A 23854-nucleotide genomic window follows, 5' to 3' on the forward strand; every position below is an offset into this window, starting at 1 on the left:
CGCCATCTAGAATGACTAAAATTCAAAAGGCTGACAATTTCAATTGTTGGGGAGGATGTAGAATAACTAGAACTGTTACATATTGCTGTTGGGAACCACTTTAGAAAGTCATTTGGCAGTGCCTTATTTTAAAATGTTAAACATACACTTACGGGTAAGCATACAACTCAGCCATTCCACTTCTATGTATGTAACCCACCCACTGTCCTTGAGTCGATTCTGACTCATAGCAACCCTGTGGGAGAGGGTAGAACTGCCCCATTGCGATTCCAAGGCTGTAAATCTTTATAGAAGCAGACTACCACATCTTTCTCATGGGGAGCGGCTGGTAGGTTCAAATTGCTGACGTTTAGCTTAGCAGCTGAATGTTTTAACCTGTGTGCCACCAGAGCTCCTTTAGGTATGTACCCAAGAGAAATAAAATATATGTGTGCACAAAGATTTCTATGTGAATGTTCAGAGTGGCTTTTTTTCATCATAGCCCCAAACTGGAAACAACCCAAATGTACATCAGTAGGTAAATGGACAAATGAAATATGGTATATCTGTACACTGAAATACTATTCAGCAAGACAAAGGACTACAGTATATATTCAACAACATGGGTGAATTCCAAAGTATGCTGAGTGAAGGCAGCTAGCAACAAAATAGTACATATTGTATTATTCCATTTATATAAGATGCAAACTAATTGAGAGTAACAAAAAGGTTCCCCAGATACGAGGAAGGGATGGACTGCAGGAAGCCCTAGGAATCTTTTGGAATGATTCCATTGTTTTGTATCTTGATCGTGTATATGGTTTCATGGGTATATACAACTGGCAAAGTTCATCAAATTGTATACCTTAAATGAATGCATTTTACTGTGACATTATTTCTCAATAAAGTTGATATTAAAATAATAAAAGGTCTGACTTTAATTTTAAGCCAGAAACCAAGAAAGTCACATGATACAGTCAGGTATGGGGATCTTTTCAGTGGGAGAATATATGAAAAACCCATTGCCGTTGAGTAAGGTCCTGTAGGACAGAGTATAGCTGCCCCATAGGGCTTCTAAGCCTGTAGTCTTTACAGAAGTTGACTGCCACATTTTTCTCCTGTAGATTGGCTGGTGGGTTCAAACCACTGACATTGCAGTCAGCAGCCAAGTGCTTAACCTCTGAGACAACAAGGCTCCTTTGGAGCAGCTGTCCAGAAATAGATGACATTCCTGAGATTAGTTTACCTGCATATTCTTATTTGTTTTTTGATCAGTGAGCCTTCTGGAACCTTACCTGAGGTATTCTGAAAGCACTTAGCAGAAGACTTTTTCCCTTCCTAGGTTTTTACATTTTGTCTTTGTGCTTCCAGTAATTAGCAGTGAATCCCTTGAAGCATGAGCCAGTGTTTTAAGAGTAGAAGGGAACTAATCTAGGATCTGGTGTAGTTGATGGGTGGTGGTGGATAGCTGAGGAGAAGGAAGAAGAAAGGTGAATTCCTAGAAGCCTGAGGGAATAAAGGCAGCACAGGAGCCAGCCTGGGTCAGAGATGTGGTCTTCACAAGCAGGGGCCCACAAGCAGGTGGGAACTAAATAAGTCTGTCCTAAATTGTACTAACCATCTTCCGTGCAAACCCCTTCTTTCCTTTCCTCAGCACACTCATACTATTCCCATCTTCCAAGTGTTTCAGGCTCCAAAGAGAGTCTTCTTTGGTTCCTTTTTCTCCCCACAATCAGACACCTTTATAATTTCACATCTAATTTATACACACTTATTTGTTTCCTCCTAAGTGCTAGGCACTTTGCTAGTTAATGGGGTTTGAGAGATAGATAAGAGAAGGTGCGAGAGGATTCCTTGACGCCTTGTGAATCAGCGTGGAGAGGGGCTAGGAGGGGGGAAAGCCCAATCAAAGCATGAGTTGAAACTTCTCTCACCTTTGGTGATCCCACTTTCTAATTCTAGAGAATGTAGAAGCCATCCAGTCAGACCATCCTCACCTTCCAACATCTCCACTTTCATATTAATACCTATATTATCCATCCTTGTCTTCTTCCTTCTTGTCCCCGAGAAAGAGGTGTACCTACACCTTTTCAATACTAACTCTCCGCCCTCCATATCCTGCTCCTATTCACCACCCTTAGGTCTTGTTTTCAGTATCTTGAGTCTATCTTACTTTCCTGGTGGCTTTACCTTAGACAAGAGAAAACTAAATTCTTCTGTTCTAATTAAATGCAGAATAGATCCTGCCGCCTTTGTAAGTTCTTGCCTTTGTCATACTCGCTTTATATCTAGATATCTCAAAAAATGTGTTTGAAACTTAGCACATCTGATTGAACAATTGTTTGTTGATGAAATGAACTAATGAATGCAATCTATCCACTTCTCAGTATCTAGCCTTATTCTGCCCCCATATTTTCCTGAAATAGTTCTCCCTACACCTGGTATTCACATTCTAATCTCCAAGTCAGAGGACTTCTCCTCAGTATTTTCATCATACTCATTCTAGGACCTTGTCTTTGCTGTCTGTCTCTTCTGTCTCGTACCCATTTTGACAATGTATCTTTAAGTGAACTTGATCACACAACTACCACAGATTAGAGATTTAGCAAAGATATGATAAAGATCCCAGCATTTATTCCATTCATATTTATTGAGGGCTTTCAGTGTGCTAGGAAGTGTTCTAGCTGCTGTGGATTGACAAATGAAAAAAAAAAAAAAAACACTAGATCCCTGCCCTTAGTGTGTTTACATTCTAGTGGGGGGAGGCAGATCTTGAACATGGAAATATATGAATAAACAAAAGAATTTCAATTTGTTTTAAGTGTTAATAAAGAGAGAAACAGGTCATGGGATGGAGAGTAACCTGAGGGCACTTTAGATTGTACGTTAGAGAATACCTCTTTGAGGAGTTGTAACTCCAGTGGTATTCATGGGATGCTTTAGGCTCTTGTCTTGCCCAACCTTTTCTCATTTCTATCAAATTTTACTTTGCCTCTTAGTTTCTGCCTACTATGCTAGATCTTATTACTTCCTTTTGGATTTGGAGCTGCTCTTTGTTGTTGCTGGATTAAATAGGTAGGATGACCTATCCTATTAGAAACTCATCCTGAATTCCCAGCTCTAGCCATTTGACCAAATGTTATTCTAGGACTGCCTGTCTCCCCTAGTTCGGGTGGAGGAATGGTGATATGGGCATAGTTTATTTTGTAGATCCCTATTTTCCCTGCTTCTACCCCAATAGCTATGTTTTTGTTGGATACCTATGGCACATCAGCCGTTAAAAAACCAGTTGCCATCGAGTCAGTCCCAACTCACAGGGAGCCCAACTTATGGCAACCCTATGAGTATAAGAGTAGAACTGCACTCATAGAGTTTTCTTTTTATTGTGCTTTAAGTAAAAGTTTAGAGATCAATTTAGTTTCTCATATAAAAATTTATACACACATTCTTATGTGACCCAAGTTGCTCTCCCTATAATGTGACAGCACACTCCTCCTTTTCACCCCGAATTTCCCATGTCCATTCAACCAGCTCCTGTCCCTTTCTGTCTTCTCATCTCACCTCCAGACAGGAGCTGCCCATTTAGTCTCTTCACAAGTATCATTTTATATCTTATATTCCAGTCTAATCTTTGTCTGAAGAGTTGGCTTTAGTAATGGTTTCAATTCTGGACTAACAGAGTCCAGGGGCCATGTCTTCCGGGGTCCCTCCAGTCTCAGTCAGACCATTAAGCATGGTCTTTTTACTATAATTTGAGTTCTGCACCCTGCTTTTCTCTGTTGTGTTCCCTGTCAGGGCAGTCATTGGTGGTAGCTAGACACCATCTAGTTCTTCTGGTCTCAGGCTGATGGAGTCTCTGGTTTATGAAGCGCTTTTTTCTCTTGGGCTAATATTTTCATTATGTCTTTGGTGTTCTTCATTCTCCTTTCCTCCATGTGGGTTGGGACAAATTGATGTAACTTAGATGGCCGCTCGTTACCTTTTAAGACCCCGGATGCCAGTGTGATACAGAACATTTTCTTAATAACCTTTTTTATGCCAGTTGACCTAGATGTCCCTGGAAATCATGGTCCCCAGACTCATCATGCCCTACTATTCTGTCCCTCAAAGTGTTTGGCTGTATCCAGGAAACTTCTTAGCTTTTGGTTTAGTCCAGTTGTGCTGACTTCCCATGTATTGCATGTTATCCTTCCCTTCACCTAATTCTTAACTACTATCTAGTTAGTGGGAAACACTGGTGGCATAGTGGTTAATAGCTACGACTGCTAACCAAAGGGTCAGCAGTTCAAATCCACCAGGCGCTCCTTGGAAACTCTATGGGGCAGTTCTACTCTGTCCTGTAGGGTTGCTATGAGTCAGAATTGACTTGATGGCAATGGGTTTGGTTTGTTTTTTTAATCTAGTTAGTGAATACCCCTCTTCCTCCCTCCCCACACTCTTAACCATCAAAGAATGTTTTCTTCTGTGTTTAAACCTTTTCTGAACTTGTTATAATAGTCTCATACAATATTTGTCCTTTTGTGACTAATTTCATTCAGCATAGTACCCTCCAGATTCATCCATGTTATGAGATGTTTCACAGATTCATCGTTGTTCTTTATCATTGCTTAGTATTCCATTGTGTGAATATACAATAATCTAATCTGTTAATCCATTCACCCATTGATGGGCACCTATGTTGTTTCCATCTTTTTGCTATTGTGAACAGTGCTGCAGTGAACATGCATATATCTATTGATGTGAGGGCTCTTACTTCTCCAGGATATATTCCAAGGAGTGGGATTGCTGGATCGTATGGCACTTCTATTTCTAGCTTTTTAAGGAAGTGCAAAATCAGTTTCCAAAGTGGTTGTACCATTTTACATTCTCATCAGCAGTGTATAAGTGTTCCTGTCTCTCCACAACCTCTCTAACATTTATTATTTTGTGTTTTTTTGGATTAATGCTAGCCTTGTTAGGATGAGATAGCATAGAGTTTACAATAGCTTATTTTTGGAAGTAGATTTCCAGACCTTTCTTCCATGGAAACCCTGGTGTGGTAGTGGTTAAGTGCTACAGCTGCTAACCCAAGGGTCAGCAGTTCAAATCCACCAGGTGTGCCTTGGAAACTCTACAGGGCAGTTCTACTCTGTCCTATAGAGTTGCCACGAGTCAGAACCGACTCAACAGCACTGGGTTTGGTTTGGCTTTTTGGTTTTCTTCCATGGTGCCTCTCCGTGGTCTAGAATCTTCAGCCTTTTGGTTAGCAGCTCACAGTGTTAACCGTTTGCACCATCCAGGGACCCTATTTATCTGAATGCTCTGTATGAGTAGCTCTTGACTATGTTCTCTCTTGCCCTCTAGTGGTCCAAATTTTAAATTGCATCCTGAAACCCAAATTTAAACCATTTACTTCCTCGTTTTACAAGGCTTTGAAAACTGCGTTGGTTTATGGCACATTCAAAATTACTTGGCTTTGGCAATCAAGGCCCCTCATTTACAAGGCTTTGAAAACTGCACTGGTTTATGGCACATTCAAAATTACTTGGCTTTGGCATTCAAGGTCCCTCATAATCTGGCAACAATTCATCTCCCCAGTGCCTTTCGCAATTACTCCTTTTCCTTTTCCTACCATCCACCTCACCGTCTTCCATCTTCCCTCAACCTCACGGAGTTTCTTTATTCTGTATATTATATACCCACCTCTTCTGCCTGCGGCTCTATACTCCTGAACCTGCTCAAATGTCTTCTTTTTTATGAAAAAAAAAAAAAAAAAGCTTTCCATTAATCTTCCAGGTCCAGTAAGTAACTCTTTTCTGTGCTTCCAATAAACCCGTTGCCGTGGAGTCGACTCTGACTCACAGGGACCCTGTAATACAAAGTAGAACTGCCCTAGAGTTTCCAAGGATCACCTGGTGGATTAGAAGTGCCGACCTTTTGATTAGCAGCTGTAGTTCTTAACCACTACTCCACCAAGGCTTCCATGCATCCGGTAGTACCTTCTACTACAGTGGCATCACTAGGGTTGGTGTCATCCCTCCCGCCCCCTCTCCCCCCGCCCATGGACCTCCTCTCATATCAGACTATACGGAATCCTCAGTAATGTTTTTTGTACTAACGTAAATCATAATTTCCTGGCCTTGCAAGTACCTCCCTACCCTGTAAACCCACAGCACAGGCGGGGCTGGTGGGTGAGGAGTTCCTTCCTGGGGTTACTGAATCCAGGCTCCCGTGAGAAGCTCGACATCCCAGCCCAAAGGCCTGGCAGTGGACTGGCCCTGGCCCCCAGAGCCCTGGCGCCTGAAAGACTTCGCTTTCCTGGACCAAGCGGCAGGAATGGATGGAAGCATGCAGTCCCCCTGAGCGCTCTCTAGCGGCTTGGCGCTGCCTCTAGGGCCACCTTGGGCATGCTGCAACCTAGGGGTACCTCCGCCCGAGATCCACTGGCTTTTGAGTTTCCCTTAGCTGAACTGGCTTAGCTAGCGCTTTGGCGGGGCAGAGAATCTGGTAGGAGCGCGGCTAGCTCTAGGTGGCAATGGAAAGGCTTAGAGGGAAGCCATGGGGCCCAGAAGGGGAAGGAGAAGGGGCCCTGGGACAGACGGCCTTTCTAGCGCCCTGCGGCGCCCCGCCCCTCTCCTCAGGCGAGTGAGCGCGCGGCTGGCACACTCCTCCAGTGGCAGAGGTCAACAGGCCCGTCCCCACCCCAACTGGAGTGGGGCGCGGTGCCTGGAGTTGCGTGCGAAGGGTCCGAGGGTCACCCAACTGGCGGGCCCAGCGCGGGTCCTGGCACCGTCACGCGAGGGGGGAGGGCAGTTCGGGGTGGGTTTCTTAAAAGGCCAGTCTCTCGCGGGCGGTGGGGTGGAGGGAGATCAGCCGCCGAGCCAGAGCTCCAAGGCCTGGCAGGAGTGCTGTGGCTGAGCCGTTGGATGCGGGAAGAGGGCGGTGCAAAGGGCCCAGGCATGCAGTGAAGGTGGGCTCCTGGTTGCAGGTGGGCCCCTGGGTGTCCACATTTTTGGTCCACGCCTGTGGCAGGACACGCAGCCTCACACTGCCCGCACGCCTGGCTGGCTGCCTCGCACGCTGTCACTCCCTCTGACAGTTTCATTCTGTGCGGTCTGCAACCCCCTGGACTCCCCTAGTTATGCCACAGCTCTGTTACATGTATCCTACTGACAATGTTAAACTTTACCTGAGCCCTACTTTGGACGTGTTACCAGGAGGGACTAGTCCCTGGTGAAGGACATCATACTTGGCAAAGTAGAAAACCAAAACCCATTGCTGTGGAGTCAATTCTGTCTCATAGTGACCCTATAAGACAGAGTAGAACTGCTCCATAGGGTTTCCAAGGAGCATCTGGTGGATTCAAACTGCTGACCTCTGGTAAGCAGCCACTCTTTAACCACTGTGCCACCAGGGCTTCTGGTAAAGTAGAGGGTCAGCGAAAAAGAGGAAGACCTTCGACAAGATATATATTGACCCAGTGGCTCCGACAATGGACTGAAAGGTAGTAACAATTGTGAGGATGCCAGGACCTGGCAGTATTTCCTTCCGTTGTACCTAGGGTTACTATGAGTTGGAACCGACTCCAAGGCACCTAACACCAATATAAAATACACTTCCTTTCTGCCTGACCTTTGAGATGCTCTCAGATTTTTGTCAAGGACATTCTCCCTGTTGTAAGATTCCCTTCCCCTTATTGCAACAATCCTTTCAAATAAAGTTTCTCCTTACATAAAGCTGGGTTTGTTTTTGACGATAGAGGTGATCAAAATGTTTCTTAATTTCTCTTTTCCCCCAGATTTGTAGCTTTGATTTTTGAACAGTAATCGTGTCAAATACATATTTGTGTTCTTAGCCCGTCATACTCTCTCTGTGTCTCTGACTCTGCTCCCTGTGCCTATTTTCATCAATTTCTGTTCCTATTTTAGCCTCTGGGTCTGTTGTTTTCTCTCTCTGTCTATGCCATTTCCCTCCTTCTTCTTCACTTACCTGTCTCCTTGAGACCAAGCTCCTGTCTCCAGGTTGCTCCCAAGGGACCTGGATATAGAGTAGGTTCCTTCCCTGAGTCCAGCAGGCTGGTGACTTACAGCTCCAGCCCAGGCTGTGTCCGCCTGTGTGGCAGAAGGACCTGAATGTATGCTTGGGTCAGGATGTGAAAAACCGGTTTCAGTTTTGTTTTTACTTTTTTTTTTTTTTCATTTTAAAGAAATCTTGGTAATTAAAAGGAAACGAGTATATTTTTATTGTGATTCCTGGGCTTCAAAATTACTGCAAATAAAAAATAAATATTGGTCTTGTGTGTGTATGTGTCTGTGTTTGCATGTGTGTGTAAGAGAGACAGACGGAGACTATGTACGTATACACCTATATTCATTGAGAAACAGTTTTAATTCTGCTGGGATCCAGATTTCCGTGGGTGCATTGCTCTCAAATGTCCTTTTGAACCTTGAACCATGAAGAAACTGGTTTCTGAAATCACCTTTGAATTAAACAAAAAAAAAAAATAAGGATCTAGATAAATCAGCAAAAACCATTTTACCTTAGGCATTGTGCTCCTTTAAAACAATTATGTATGTGCAGTTTCAACTACAGAAACTCCAAAGGTCAGAGTAGAGGTGTGTTTTAGGGTAAATCAGTAATTATTTAATTGTTTTTCAAAACAATGTTGCTTGATATCCTTCCTGATCACAGATTGTCAGTTCTTTTCTGTCTCTTTTTCTGTGGCAATGTTGATAAGATGGGTTATAAGAGCCATTGGAGGCTCTCTTATCTTTGAAACATTTTTGACTTCTGTAGTCAAAATGCTACCCCAATTTGCAAATCATATATTCAATAAACTTTAATCAATTTCTATTATTGGCTTAATATGCTTTTTGTTTTAACATCGTGGTGGGGGTGGGGTGATCTCAGGAAGGACAAAGCACTCGGCAGAAACTGGAGAGGGAAACATGAAAACAATTCTAGAGACTACACATGGGAGACATCAGGGTTGTCTTCCTCAGGGGTAGTGCTTTAACTTCCCTTTCTCAGCTCACCCAGGACAAAGAAGCATGTTCTGGTGCAAATGAAATCTGTTAGTTTTTCTTTCCAGTAAAAGACCTTTTTCATAGAATTAGTTTCAAGACTTGAAGCTCTGCTTTTCTTTTCTTTTTTTTTTAATATAATAGTTTGTTTCAAAACTAAGGTACATCAGTTGGTCTCAACCTACCTAGATCAAAGGAGAATGAAGAACACCAAGGACACTAGGTAGTTATGAGCCCAAGGGACAGAAAAGGCCACATAAACCAGAGACTACATCAGCCTGAGACCAGAAGAACTAGATGGAGCCCGGCTACAACCAATGACTGCCCTGACAGGGAACACAACAGAGAACCCCTGAGGGAACAGGAGAGCAGTGGGAGCAGACTCCAAATTCTCATAAAAACACCAGCCTTAATGGTCTGACTGAGACTAGAAGGACCCTGGTGGTCATGGCCCCCAGACCTTCTGTTGGCCCAGGACAGGAACCATTCCCAAAGCCAACTCTTCAGATAGAGATTGGACTTGACAATGGGTTGGAGAGGGATGCCGGCGAGGAGTAAGCTTCTTGGATCAGGTGGACACTTGAGACTATGTTGACATCTCCTGCCTGAAGGGGGGATGAGAGCGTAGAGGGGGTTTGAAGCTGACAAAATGGACAGGAAAAGAGAGAGTGGAGGGAGGGAGCGGGCTGTCTCCTTAGGGGGAGAGCAATCGGGAGTATGTAGCAAGGTGTATATAAGTTTTTGTGTGAGAGACTGACTTGATCTGTAAACTTTCACTTAAAGCACAATAAAAATAAAAAAATTTAAAAAAAAACTAAGATTCCAACATTGTATTAGCTGATTTGGACGATTCAGCACTAAAACAGCCTAAACTCTTATTTAAAAGTGTATTGTGCGAAGATCTATAAAAGCATACTCTGTGTTTATGGTGAGAGACAGAATTTCACTGCTCTTTCATCATTTCTGTTAGAACTTTTTTGTAATGTTATTTCTGACAGTTTTCTTTTAAATCTAAATCCAGTGTAAGGCATTTTATTTTGTTATTATCTTTCTACAAAATATAATTTAAGATTGCCTTTTTTTTTTTTACAGAACAGTAGCCCGTCCCATTGTTATTTTTCTAGGTCAAATTTTATTGTCATTGTTATGTGTCATCAATGCCTCATAGGGTTTCCTAGGCTGTAATCTTTATGGGAGCATATCTCCAGCTCTTTCTCTTGCGATGCAGCCGGTGGGTTTGAACCACCAACCTTTTGGTTAGCAGCTGAGTGCATAGCTATTGGGCCACCAGGGCTCCTTTTATTTTCATATACACACACATTCTTCCAGGTGAACTTCATACTTGTTAGTCAAGTCCCTTTAGAAACCCTACACCACTCTGTCTATGTCCTCCCTCCCACTCCCAGCACAGCTGCAAAGCTCCACTTGCGGGGATCTACACTGAGCCCTTTTCTTGCTGCATTCCCCTAGCGCTCATTCTACACTTTATAGTGCTCTTGTCTCATGGTGCTGTATTGTAATTGTCTCCCAACCCCCAAAACCTCAAACATCCCAACTGCCAAGGCTCATTCTGCCTATAGGCGTGTTCTATCTTTGTTGTTGTTGATGTTACGTACCCTTGAGTCAATTTTCGACTTATAGCGCCTCCATGCCACAGAGTAGAACTTCCCAATGGGGTTTCCTAGGCTGTAATCTTTACAGAACCAGATTACCAGATCTTTCCTCCGTGGAGGTGCTGGATAGCTTCAAACCGCCAACCTTTGGTTAGCAGCTGAGTGCTTCTGTCTTATTCATCTTTATATCTCTACTTCCTGTCACCCAAAACCCAAAACCGAGCCCTCTCAGTTGATTCTGACTCATAGCAACTCTGTAGGGCAGAGTAGAACTGCCCCAGAGCATTTCCAAACCTGTAAATCTTCATGAAAGCAGATTGTACATCTTTCTCCCATGGAGTGGGCAATGGGTTCAAACTGCCAATCTTTCGGCTACCTGCCCAGTGCTTAACTACTGTGCCAAGATGATCAAGAAATGTGATGACTGACTACAGTTTCAGCATATCTGTCTGAGCTAGTTTCCTCAGGTGTATGTGGGGTTAAGGAGCCCTGGTGGTGCTAGGCTGCTAACCGAAAGGTCAGCAGTTCAAACTCAAAAGCCACTCTGTGGGAGAAAGATGTGGCAGTCTGCTTCAACTGCTTCCGTGAAGATTTACAGCCTTGAAAACACTATGGGGCAATTCTACTCTGTCCTATTGAGTCCAAATGAGTTGGAATTAACTCGATGGTAATGGGTTTTAGTCTTTATTATGTGGGGATATTTATAAGCAGTTCATTAAATTGACATGAAACATAAAGTTGACGTAGTGGGGCTGCCATAGTGTCTTACTGATAAATTAGAATTGTTATCCTTTTTCCTTAGAGTTAGGAGCATAGGTGTTTTCTAATGAGCAAGAGTTTTAATGTCAGTCAGAGATAAGCTTGAGTCCAGGATCCAATAGTCACTAGTTTTATTACTTAGGGATACTGCTTTCCCTGCCCAAGGGAAAGTCTTGGGAGCTGGAAGACTGACCTAAGTGATGGGAGGCACCTGAATGATGGAATGAGTTTCTTTGTGGCATTAATACTACCTACCTCAGATAATGACATTAAAGACAAAGTGAGATGACGTAGGTTAATCTATACCAGTGCTTGGTCTAAAATAGATACTCAAATATGAATGCTTTTCTCCACAGCACATAATTGGCTTGAAGATCAAATCCAGGAATAACGAGAGACACCAGGGAGGATCTCTCCAGCTCCTGTGTTCCTGCAAATGTTTAATTTGAACCTCCATATGAGAGCCACGACCTTAAAGTGCTTAGAGAGAATTTTTTGCACTCTCGTGCTTTGCCTTGCATTATTGTCTCTCTGTTGCTGTGCTGAATCCTGAGATGTTACAGTCTGTGTCTGATCCACCTCAGTTTCCCTCACAGTGTGAGCACGTTGCCTGTATATGGTAAAAGCTCATTGAACTTGTATAAATTAATGAAATAGGAAAAGCATGCCCAGGGCCTCAAAATCAAATTCACAAGCCAGTTTATTCCATCACACAGCCTCCTTCTGTTTCTCAGGTCAACCCCCGATACTGAGAGCACACTTTCAGTTTTGCTTTTCATTCTCATCTCAGAAATGTTTATTTACATATATTTTGAAAAAAAATATTTTAAACAGGAATGTTTGCTAAAGGATTAATGAATGCTCTTTGGAAGCTGTTATCTGTATGCTTTTGACTTTTTCTTTTCTTTTTCTGCCAGCTTTCTAACTTAAGCTTCATATGAAAAATTCTAGCCTTTTTTCTGACTAAACTGAGGGAAAAGAATTCACTCAGACGTCCCCAGGGATGGCTGGAGACGGCCCAGTGACCCAGGGCCTGCCAAGGGCTGGTACTAAGGTGAGGCTGGAGAGGTGCCTGGACTTGTAAGGAATCTGACAATGAGTGTTTCTAAAATTTTGCACCCTAGGTTCCTTGAGGCCAGAAGAAGTAGGTGGTGCCTGGCTATAACTACCAACAGTTCTGACTAGGGACATAGTAGATGGTCCTGGATAGAAGGTGAAAACAATGTAGAACACAACTCAAATTCCTAAAAAGGACAAACTTACTGGACTGGTATGGACTAGGGGAACCCCGAAGCTATCACCCTGGGGTACCCTTTAAACTTGGAACTCAAACCACTTTCAGAAGTCATCTATCAGCCAAAAGACAGAATGACTCAGAAAGCAAATAATATCACCTGTGAGTAACTATGCTCCTCTAAAGAATCATTTCAATGAGACCTAACAGTCTACATTTACACTAGACAAAAGATAAGAAGGTAAGGGGGGACAAGGACACTAGATTAATGGAAACAGAACAATCAGAATGGAAATAATGAAAATGCTGACACATTGTGAAAGTGTAATCAGTGTCACTGAATAATATGTATAGAAATAGTTACCTGAGAACCTAATTTGCTAAATAAATCTTTTCCAGAATCACAATGAAATGTTTTTTAAAATATCCAATTTACAACAATAATAACAAAATGACAAAGCATGCCAAGAAACAAGAAATTATGTTATATTCACAGGCAAAATTAACAGGAACTTTCTCTGAGGAAGCACAGACAGTGTTACTAGGCTTTAAGTCTACTGTCTTAAATACATACTCAAAGAGCTGAAAGAAATCACGAACAAAGAGTTAAAGGCAACCAGGAGAATGATGCCTCAACAAATAAGAATATTGATAGAGACAGGAATTATAAAAAGGAGACAAAAAGAAATTCTGGAGCTAAAAAGTACAATAACTGAAATGAAGACTTAACTAGAGTATTTCAACTGCAGATTTAAGCAGGCAGAAGAAATAATTAGCAAACTTGAAGATAGGTCAACTGAAATTATTTACTCTGAGGAGTAGTAAGAAAAATGAGCAGAACCTGAGACACAAGTGGTACACCATCAAACCTACCAGCAAAAATGTAATGGGACTTCCAGGGGAGAGGAAAGAAAGGCACATAAAAGAATATCTGAAGAAATAATGGCCAGAAACTTCCAAAATTTGTTAATAAACATAGATCTACATGTTTTGAGTTGAATTCTGTCACCCAAAAAAATATGTTAAAGTTCTAATCCCTGAACAGGTGAATGTGACTCTGTTTGGAAATAGAGGTTTCTTTGCAATGTTAATGAGGTCATACCGGAGTTGGGTGGGTCCTAAACCTAATCACTTCTGAGTGCTGTCTTACAAAGTGGAGAACAAAGAGAGACACACATACTAGGGAAAGACAGATGTCATATGAAGTTCAAACTATGAGCCCAGGATCACCAAAGATTACCGACAGCTGTGAGACACTGAGGAGCCCTGGTGGTACAGTGGTTAAGAGCTCGACTGCTAACCAAAAAAAAGGTTAATAGTTCAAATCCATCAGCCACTCCTTGGAAACCCTATGGGGCAGCTCTACTCAGTCCTATAGGGCCACTATGAGTTGGAATCAACTCAATGGCAATGGGCTTGGTTTGGTATTGGACATTGAAAGAGACAAGCAAATACCCTTGCCTAGAGCTGATGCCCTGATTTGAACTCCTAGCCTTTAAAAGTTGTGAGACAATAAATTTCTGTTCTTTAAAGCCACTGATTTGTGACATTTTGTTGCAGTAGCACTAGGAACTAAGTCTTTCCAACAAATAGTGCTGGAGCAACTGGATATCCATGTAGAAGAACAATAAACATTCATCCTTACTTCACACCATACTCAAAATAATTCAAAACAGATTATAGGCCTAAATGTGAAAGCCTAAAACTATACAACATCTAGAAGAAATTATAGTTGAAAATTTTCGTGACCTCACAAAAGTCCCTAAATAGGACACTAAAGACATGAATCATAAAAGAAAATTTTGTAAACCTCTCTTAATCAAAATAAAAATTTTTGCTCTTTTTAAACACCCCTTATAACAATTAAGCAACAAACGAAAGAATGGAAGAAAATACTTGCAATGTGTACAACTGATAAAGGATTGGTATTCAGATTATATCAACAGTCTTACAACTCAATACATCAAAGAATGCAGTTAAAAATGGGCAAAAAATTATCACTGAGCAATTTGTGTAGAAATTCTTAAATAGGAACCTAATATGCTGTGTAAACTTTCACCCGAAATGCAATAAAATATTATTTAAAAAATGGTTAATATGCCAATTTTTATGCTATGTATATTTTATCACAATTAAAATATATATAAGTGGTTATTATCAGGAAATTTATTAATAAAAATATTCTCCTAGGGAAAAAATCGGCAAAAAGTAAACAGACATTCTATATAGAATGGCCAACAAGCACATGAAAAGACGGTCAACATCAGTAGTTATAAGGGAAATGCAAACTAAAACTACAATGAAATACCACTACACAACATCTAGAATGACTAAAATTCAAAAGGCTGACAATATCAATTGTTGGGGAGGATGTAGAATAACTAGAACTCTCATACACTGCTGTTGGGAACCACTTTAGAAAGTCATTTGGCAGTGCCTTAAGATGTTAAACATACACCTAGCTACAACAATGGGTAATGGGCAAGCATACAACTCAGCCATTCCACTTCTAGATATCTAACCCACCCACTGTCCCTGAGTCGATTCTGACTCCTAGCAACCCTGTGGGAGAGGGTAGAACTGCGCCATTGCAATGCCAAGGCTGTGAATCTTTACAGAAGCAGACTATGCCATCTTTCTCATGGGGAGTGGCTGGTGGGTTCGAATTGCTGACCTTTAGCTTAGCAGCTGAGTGCTTTAACCTCTGTGCCACCAGAGTTCCTTTAAGTATGTACCCAAGACAACCAAAAATATATGTCCACACAAAGATTTCTATGTGAACGTTCAGAGTGACTATTTTTCTTAATGGCCCCAAGCTGGAAACAACTCAAATGTCCATCAGTACGTAAATGGACAAACAAAATACAGTACATCTATACAATGAAATACTATTCAGCAAGACAAAGGACTAAAGTATACATTCAACAACATGGGTGAATTCCAAAGTATGCTGAGTGAAGGCAGCTAGCAACAAAATAGTACATATTGTATTATTCCATTTATATAAGATGCAAACTAATTGAGAGTAACAGACAGGTTCCCCAGATACAAGAAAGGGATGGACTGCAGGAAGCCCTAGGAATCTTTTGGAATGATTCCATGGTTTTGTATCTTGATCGTGGGAATGGCTTCATGGGTATATACAATTGGCAAAGTTCATCAAATTGTATACCTTAAATGAATGCATTTTCCTGTGACAAATTATTTCTCAATAAAGTTGATATTAAAATAACAAAAGGTCTGACTTTAATTTTAAGCCAGAATCAAGGAAGTCACCTGATACAGTCAGCTATGGGGATCTTTTCAGTGAGAGAACATATGAAAAACCCACTGCCATTGAGTAGGATCCTATAGGACAGGCTGGAGCTGCCCCACAGGGTTTCCAGGACTGTAACCTTTATGGAAACCAACTGCCACATTTTTCTCCTGCAGATTGGTGGGTTTGAACCAGTCAGCAGCCAAGTGCTTAACCTCTGAGACAACAAGGCTCCTTCAGAGTAGCTGTCCAGACTTAGCTGACATTCCTGAGATTAGTTTACCTGCATATTCTTATTTATTTTTTGATCAGTGAGGCTTCTGGAACTTTACCTCAAGTATTCTGAAGGAACTTAGCAGAAGCCTTTTTCCCTTCCTAGGTTTTTACATTTTGTCTTTGTGCTTCTAGTGATTAGCAGTGAATCCCTTGAAGGATAAGCCAGTATTTTAAGAATAGAAAGGAACTAATCTGGGATCCAGTTTAGTTGATGGGTGGTGGTGGGGAGCTGAGGAAACTGAAGAAGAAAGGTGAATCCCTAGGAGCCTGAAGAAATGAAGGCAGCCCAGGGGCCAGCCTGGCACAGAGATGTGGTCTTCACAAGCAGGGGCCCACAAGCAGGTGGGAACTAAATAAGTCTGTCCTAAATTGTACTAACCGTCTGCCTTGCAAACCTGTTCATTCCTTTTCTCAGCACACTCATAGTATTCCCATCTTCCAGGTGTTTCAGGCTCCAAACAGAGTCCTTCGGCTCCCTTTTCTCCCCACAATCAGATACCTTTATAATTTCACATCTAATTTATACACACTTATTGGTTTCCTCCTAAGTGCCAGGCACTTTGCTAGTTAATGGGGTTTGAGAGATAGATAATAAGAGAAGGTGTGAGAGGATTCCATGGTTCCACAATTGTGAATCAGTGTGGAGAGGAGCTAGGAGGGGGGAAAGCCCAATCAAAGCATGAGTTGGAGCTCTTCTCATTTTTGGTGACCCTACTTTCTAATTCTAGAGAATGTAGAAGCCATCCAGTCAGACCTTCCTCACCTTCCAACATCTCCACCTTCATATTTAATACCTGTACTATATCCATCCTTGTCTTCTTCCTTCTTGTCCCAGACAAAGAGGTGTACCTACTCCTTTTCAATATTAACTCTCTGCCCTCTGTATCCTGCTCCTGTCCACCTCCCTTAGGTCTTGTTTTCAGTATCTTGAGTCTATCTTACTTTCCTGGTGGCTTTACTTTAGACAAGAGAAGACCAAATTTTTCCTATTCTAATTAAATTCTAGATAAATTCCTTTTTAAGTTTTTGCCTTTGTTGTATTCCCTGTATAACTAGATATCTCAAAAAGGTGTTTGAAACTTAGCACATCTGGTTAAACAAACGTTTGTTGATGAAATGAATTAATGAATGCATAGTATCCACTTCGCAATATGTAGTCTTACGTCTGCTCCCATCTCTTTTTAGAACAGTTCTCTCTATACCTGATATTCACATTCTAATCACCAAGTCAGAGGACCTCTCCTCAGTATTTCCATCATACTCATTCTAGGACCTTCTCTTTGCTGACTGTCTCTTCTTTCTTGTACTGACTGTGGCAATGTATCCTTAAGTGAACCTGACAGAACAAGTACCACAGATTAGAGGTTTAGCAAAGATATGATAAAGATCCCAGTATTTATTCCATACATATTTATTGAGGGTTTTCAGTGTGCTGGGAAGTGTTCTAGCTGCTGTGGATTGACAAATGAATAAAACAGACCAGATCCCTGCTCTTAAAGTATATATATACTAGTGGGGGGAGGCAGATCTTGAACATGGAAATATATGAATAAGCAAAATAATTTCAGTTTGTTTTAAGTGTTAATAAAGAAACAAACAGTTCATGGGATGGAGAATAACTTGAAGGCACTTTAGATTGTACGTTAGAGAATGCCTCTTTGAGGAGTTGTAACTCTGATAGTATTCATGGGATGCTTTAGGCTCTTCTTGTGTTTCCCAACCTTTTCTTGTTTTTATCAAATTTTGCTTTGCCTCTTAGTTTCTGTCTACTATCCTAAAAAAAAAAAAAAATGGTTGATGCAATCTCTGGTTTATGTGGCCCTTTCTGTCTGTTGGACTAATATTTTCCTTGTGTCTTTGCTATTCCTCATTCTCCTTTGGTCCAGGTGGTTTGGGACCAATTGATGGAACTTCGATGGCTACTTGTTAGCTTTTAAGACCCCAGATGCCACTCACCAAAGTAGGATGCAGAACATTTTCTAAATAACCTTTGTTATGCCAATTGACCTAGATGTCCCCTGAAATCATGGTCCCCAGACTCCCACCCCTGCTACTCTGTCCCTCGAAGTGTTTGGTTGTATTCAGGAAACTTCTTACCTTTTGGTTTAGTCCAGTTGTGCCAACTTCCCTTGTATTGTGTGCTGTCCTTCCCTTCACCTAATTCTTATCTACTATCTAGTTAGTGGGAAACCCTGGTGGCATAGTGGTTAAATGCTACAGCTGCTAACCAAGAGGTCGGCAGTTTGAATCCACCAGGCGCTCCTTGGAAACTCTAGGGGGCAGTTCTATTCTGTCCTACAGGGTTGCTATGAGTTGGAATCGACTCGACGGCAGCGGGTTTGGGTTTTTTTGGTATCTAGTTAGTGAATATCTCTCTTCCTCCCTCCCCACCCTCGTAACCATCAAAGATTGTTTTCTTCTGTGTTCAAACGTTTTCCGAAGTTCTTGTAATAATGGTCTAATACAGTATTTGTCCTTTTGCAACTGACTAATTTCACTCAGCAAAGTCACTTCCAGATTCATCGATGTTATGGGATGTTTCACAGATTCATCCTTGTTCTTTATCGTTGCTTAGTACTGCATTGTGTGAATATACCATAATTTGTTTATGCATTCATCCATTGATGGGCACCTAGGTTGTTTCCATCTTTTTGCTATTGTGAACAGTGCTGCAATGGACATGCGTGTATCTATTTGTGTGAGGGCTCTTATTTCTCGAGGATATATCGCAAAGAGTGGGACTGCTGGATCGTATGGTCCTTCTATTTCTAGCTTTTCAAGGAAGCCCCAAATCAGTTTCCAAAGTGGTAGTACCATTTTCCATGCCCACCAGCAATATATAAGTGTTCCAGTCTCTCCACAACCTCTCTAGCATTTATTATTTTGTGTTTTTTTGGGTTAATGGTAGCCTTGTTGGGGTGAGATAGCCTACTTTTCAATGGCTGGTATCTTAGAAGTAGATTTCCAGGCCTTTCTTCCATGGTGCCTCTGGGTGGACTCAAATCTCCAACCTTTTGGTTAGCAGCTCAGAGTGTTAACGGTTTGCATCATCCAGGGACCCTATTTATCTGACTGCTCTGTATGAGTAGCTCTTGACTATGTTCTCTCTTGCCCTCTAGTGGTCCAAATTTTAAATTGCATCCTGAAACCCAAATTTAAACCATCCGCTTTCTTGTTTACAAGGCTTTGAAAACTGCATTGGTTTATGGTACATTCATAATTACTTAGCCTTGGCATTCAAGGCCCCTCATAATCTGGCAACAGTTCATCTCCCCAGTGCCTTTCACAACTACTGCTTTTCCTTTTTCTACCATCCAACTCACTCTCTCCCTTTGGCATCCACACTCGTCCATCTTCCCTCAACCTCAAGGAGTTTCTTGGTTCTGTATATTATATACCCACCTTCTCGGCCTGGGGCTCTATACTCCTGATCCTGCTCAAGTGTCTTCATTTTTATGAAACCTTCCATTAGTCTTTCAGGTCTAGTAATTTTCTGTGCTTCCAATAGCACCTTCTATCACAGTGGCGGAAACCCTGGTGGCGTGGTGGTTAAGTGCTACGGCTGCTAACCAAGAGTTCGGCAGTTACAATCCGCCAGGCGCTCCTTGGAAACTCTGTGGGGGCAGTTCTACTCCGTCGTATAGGGTCGCTATACGTCGCAATCGACTCGACGGCAGTGGGTTTGGTTTTTATGGTTTTATTACAGCGGCATCACTAGGGTTGCTGTCACCCCTCCCCCCTCTGCCTACGGACCTTCTCTCTTATCAGACCACACAGAATCCTTAGTAATGTTTTTGTGTACTAATGTAAATCTTAATTCCCTGGCGGTACAAGTGCCTCCTTACCCTGTAAACCCACAGCACAGGCGGGGCTGGTGGATGACGAGGTCCTTCCTGGGGTCACTGAGTCCAGCCTCGGGTGAGAAGCTCGACAGCAGGAAGGCCAGAGGCACCAGTGGACTAGCCCTGATTCCCAGAGCCCGGGCGCCTGACAGGCCTTTGCTCTTCTGGACCAAGGGCTGGGAATGGGTGGCGGCACGCAGTCTCCCCGAGCGCTCTCTAGCGGCTCGGCGCCGCCTCTAGGGCCACCTTAGGCTCCGCCCCAGATCCACCGCCCCAGATCCCTTAGCTGCACAGGCTTAGCTAGCGCTTTGGCGGGGCAGAGAGTAGGCAGGTGCGCGGCGAGCTCCGGGTGGCAATGGAAAGGCTTAGAGTGAAGCCATGGGGCCCAGAAGGGGAAGAAGAGGGGGCCCGGGGAGAGAGGGCCCTTCCAGCGCCCTGCGGCACCCCGCCCGCTCTCTCCTCAGGCGAGCGAGCGTGCGGCTGGCACATTCCTCCAGTGGCAGAGGTCATGCGGCCCGTCCCCACCCCAATCGGAGTGGGGCGAGGTGCCTGGAGTTGCGTGCGAAGGGTCCGAGGGTCACCCAACTGGCGGGTCCTGGCGCCATCACGCGAGGGAGGAGGGCAGTCCGGGGTGGGGTTCTTAAAAGTCCAGTCTCTCGCGGGCAGTGGGGTGGAGGGAGATCAGCCGCTGAGCCAGTGCTCTAAGGCCTCGCAGGAGCGCTGTGGCTGAGCTGTTGGATGGGGGCCCAAGCATGGGCGTGGAGGTGGGCTCCTGGTTGCAGGTGGGCCCCTGGGTGTCCACATTTTTGGTCCACGCCTGTGGCAGGACACGCAGCCTCACACTGCCCCGCACGCCTGGCTGGCTGCCTCGCACGCTGTCACTCCCTCTGACAGTGTCCTTTGGTGCAGTCTGCAACCCTTCCTCTCCCTCCCAGGACTCGCCTAGTTATGCCATAGCTCTTTTACAAGTATCTTACTGACAATGTTAGACTTTATCTGATCCCTACTTTGGAGATGTTATCAGTCAGGCTAGTCCATGGAAAAGCACATCATACTTGGTAAGGCAGAAAACCAAAACCCGTTGTCGCGGAGTCCATTCCGACTCATAGTGACCCTGTAGGACAGAGTAGAACTGCTCCATAGGGTTTCCAGGGAGCGTCTGGTGGATTCAATCCGCTGACCTTCAGGTTAGCAGGCGATCTCTTTAACGACTGCGCCGCCAGGGCTTCTGGTAAAGTAGAGGGTCAGTGAAAAGGAGGAGAACCCTCAAGAAGATGTATTGACACAGTGGCTACAACAATGGACTCAAAGATAGCAACAATTGTGAGGATGCACAAGACTGGGGAGTGTTTCCTTCCATTGTACCTCGGCTCGGGGTCACTGTGAGTGGGAACCGACTCCAAGGCACCTAACAGCAACAGAAAATGAAGACTTCTCTGCCTGATATTTGAAATGCTTTCAAATTTTTGTCAAGAACATTCTCCCTGTTGTAAGATTCCCTTCCCCTTATTGCAACATCCTTTCAAATAAAGTTTCTCCTTACATAAAGCTGGGTTTGTTTTTGACAATACAAATGATCAAAATGTTTCTTAATTTCTCTTTTCCCCCAGACTTGTAGCTTTGATTTTTGAACAGTAATCGTGTCAAATACATATTTGTGTTCTTAGCATGTCATACTCTCCCTGTGCCTCTGACTCTGCTCCCTGTGCCTATTTTCATCAATTTCTGTTCCTATTTTAGCCTCTGGGTCTGTTGTTTTATCTCTCTGTGTGTGCCATTTCCTTCCTTTTTTTTTTTTTTTTTTTTTTCACTTACCTGTCTCCTTGAGACCAAGCCCCTGTCTTCAGGTTGCTCCAGAGAAACCTGGGTGTAGATTCCTTCCCTGAGTCCAGCAGGCTGGTGACTCACAGCTCTAGCCCAGGCTGTGTCTGCCTGTGTGGCAGAAGGACCTGAATGTATGCTTGGGTCAGGATGTGAAAAACTGGTTTCGGTTTTGTTTTTACTTTTTTTTTTCCTTTTAAAGGAATCTCAGTGATTAAAATGAAACCTGTGTATTTTTATTGTGGTCCTGGGCTTTAAACTTACTGCAAATAGAAAACAAATACTGGTCTTGTGTGTGTATGTGTCTGAGTTTGTGTGTGTGTATGTAAGAGAGAGACAAAGAGACAGGGACTATGTGTGTATATACCTGTGGAGAGCAGGTTAGCTGAAAGCAAATGTAGGAGTAAACAACATGTGAAGAAAGGAGATAAAGAAGATGATGCAACCTAAACCAAAAAACCCAGTGCCGTTGAGTCGAATCCAACTCATAGAGACCCTAGCCCCCCCTCCCAGTGCCGTCAAGTTGATTCCAACTCATAGCTACCTAGAGGACAGAGTAGAACTGCCCCCTAGAGCTTCCAAGGAGCGCCTGGTGGTTTCGATCTGCCAAGCCTTTGGTTAGCAGCCATAGCACTTAACCACTACGCCACCAGGGTTTCTATTATAGAGACCCTATAGAGAAGAAAAACAACCTTATCAACAGAAGACACTGAGACCAACTAAGTCATAAACAAGGACTTATCAACACCAACCAAACGGGCTCGAAGAGCTCCAAACAGTATAAAGAAGGGACATGAAGACTCAACTTTGCTCAGAGTCATAACCAGAGCCAAATCAGTCATACGTTGTGGACTGGGAAGCAATGGGCTGTGGCAGCTTGCCCAGGCTTACTCCCAAGTCCTAGAGACATTGCCTATCTCGGTCATACACTGAGGACTAGGGTCCTGGAGGTTGGGAAGCAGTGAGCTGCAGCAGCTCACCTGGGCTTACTCTCGACCTTCCTCCTAGTTTAAAACACATTCTAGCTGCTCTGTTATCTCGGTCATACATTGAGGGTCAAGACTCAGTGAGCTAGGCAGCCGTGGGCTGTGGCAGCTCATCAGGGCCTACTCTTAGTTCACTCCCGATCCTATACATGTTCCTTCAGCCATACAGTGAGAGCTAAGGGATAATAAGCCCTCGTGCTCAAGAGATGTGATAGAGATCCACGAGAGATTCTCGGGGATCGAGGTTGATTTGACATTCGAACCATCGATGATGGCATGGTCAAGCGTTGGCCTGAACCAGAAAATAACAACACTCAAACACCACCCTCACTTGCCCTTAGCTTGCTTGCTTTCCCTGGTGAATTGAGATCTCTGGAGTCCAGGGTAGCCAAGAACTTATGTGCCTATAATATTGATAATTAATAAAGACATTGTGGAAAGACACAAATCATTTGGAGTAGTCATTGCGACCCCCTCCTCATGACAATACCTATATTCATTGAGACAGTTTTAGTTCTGCTGGAATCCAGATTTCTGTGAGTCCATGCTCTCAAATGTTCTTTTGAAACTTGAGCCATGAAGAAACTGGTTTCTAAAAGTCAACTTTGAATTAAACAAAGGGTCTAGATAAACCAGCAAAGACCATTTCGCCTTAGGCATCGTGCTCTTTTAAAAGAATTACGTATGTGCAGTTTCAACTACAGAACTCCAAAGGTCAAACTAGAGGTGTGTTTGAAGGTAAATCAGCAATTATTTTAATTGTTCTTTAAGACATGCTGTTTGGTCCACGCCTGTGGCAGGACACGCAGCCTCACACTGCCCCGCACGCCTGGCTGGCTGCCTTGCACGCTGTCACTCCCTCTGACAGTGTCCTTTGGTGCAGTCTGCAACCCTTCCTCTCCCTCCCAGGACTCGCCTAGTTATGCCATAGCTCTTTTACAAGTATCTTACTGACAATGTTAGACTTTATCTGATCCCTACTTTGGAGATGTTATCAGTCAGGCTAGTCCATGGAAAAGCACATCATACTTGGTAAGGCAGAAAACCAAAACCCGTTGTCGCGGAGTCCATTCCGACTCATAGTGA

General features: G+C 43.2%; 1 protein-coding gene across 11 annotated transcripts in view; it reads right to left on the bottom strand.

Annotated features, from left to right (window-relative positions):
- Positions 1 to 23854, bottom strand: part of LOC111751233 (interferon-induced very large GTPase 1-like) — a 100568-nt gene that overhangs the window by 63460 nt on the left and 13254 nt on the right. For 8 of the 11 annotated variants that reach the window (XM_064288507.1, XM_064288508.1, XM_064288505.1 and 5 more), the window contains 2 exons: positions 21777 to 21910; positions 7948 to 8437 (listed from right to left, as the gene is read on the bottom strand). The gene's annotated coding sequence lies outside the window, so the exon portion shown is untranslated. Of the gene's footprint in view, positions 1 to 5023; positions 5828 to 7947; positions 8438 to 19964; positions 21190 to 21776; positions 21911 to 23854 lie in introns of those variants that run through there. The other 3 variants (XM_064288504.1, XR_010322464.1, XM_064288500.1) reach the window with 3 other exon arrangements.

The sequence above is a fragment of the Loxodonta africana genome, chromosome 7, assembly GCF_030014295.1.
Source record: "Loxodonta africana isolate mLoxAfr1 chromosome 7, mLoxAfr1.hap2, whole genome shotgun sequence".
Classification (NCBI taxonomy): domain Eukaryota; kingdom Metazoa; phylum Chordata; class Mammalia; order Proboscidea; family Elephantidae; genus Loxodonta; species Loxodonta africana.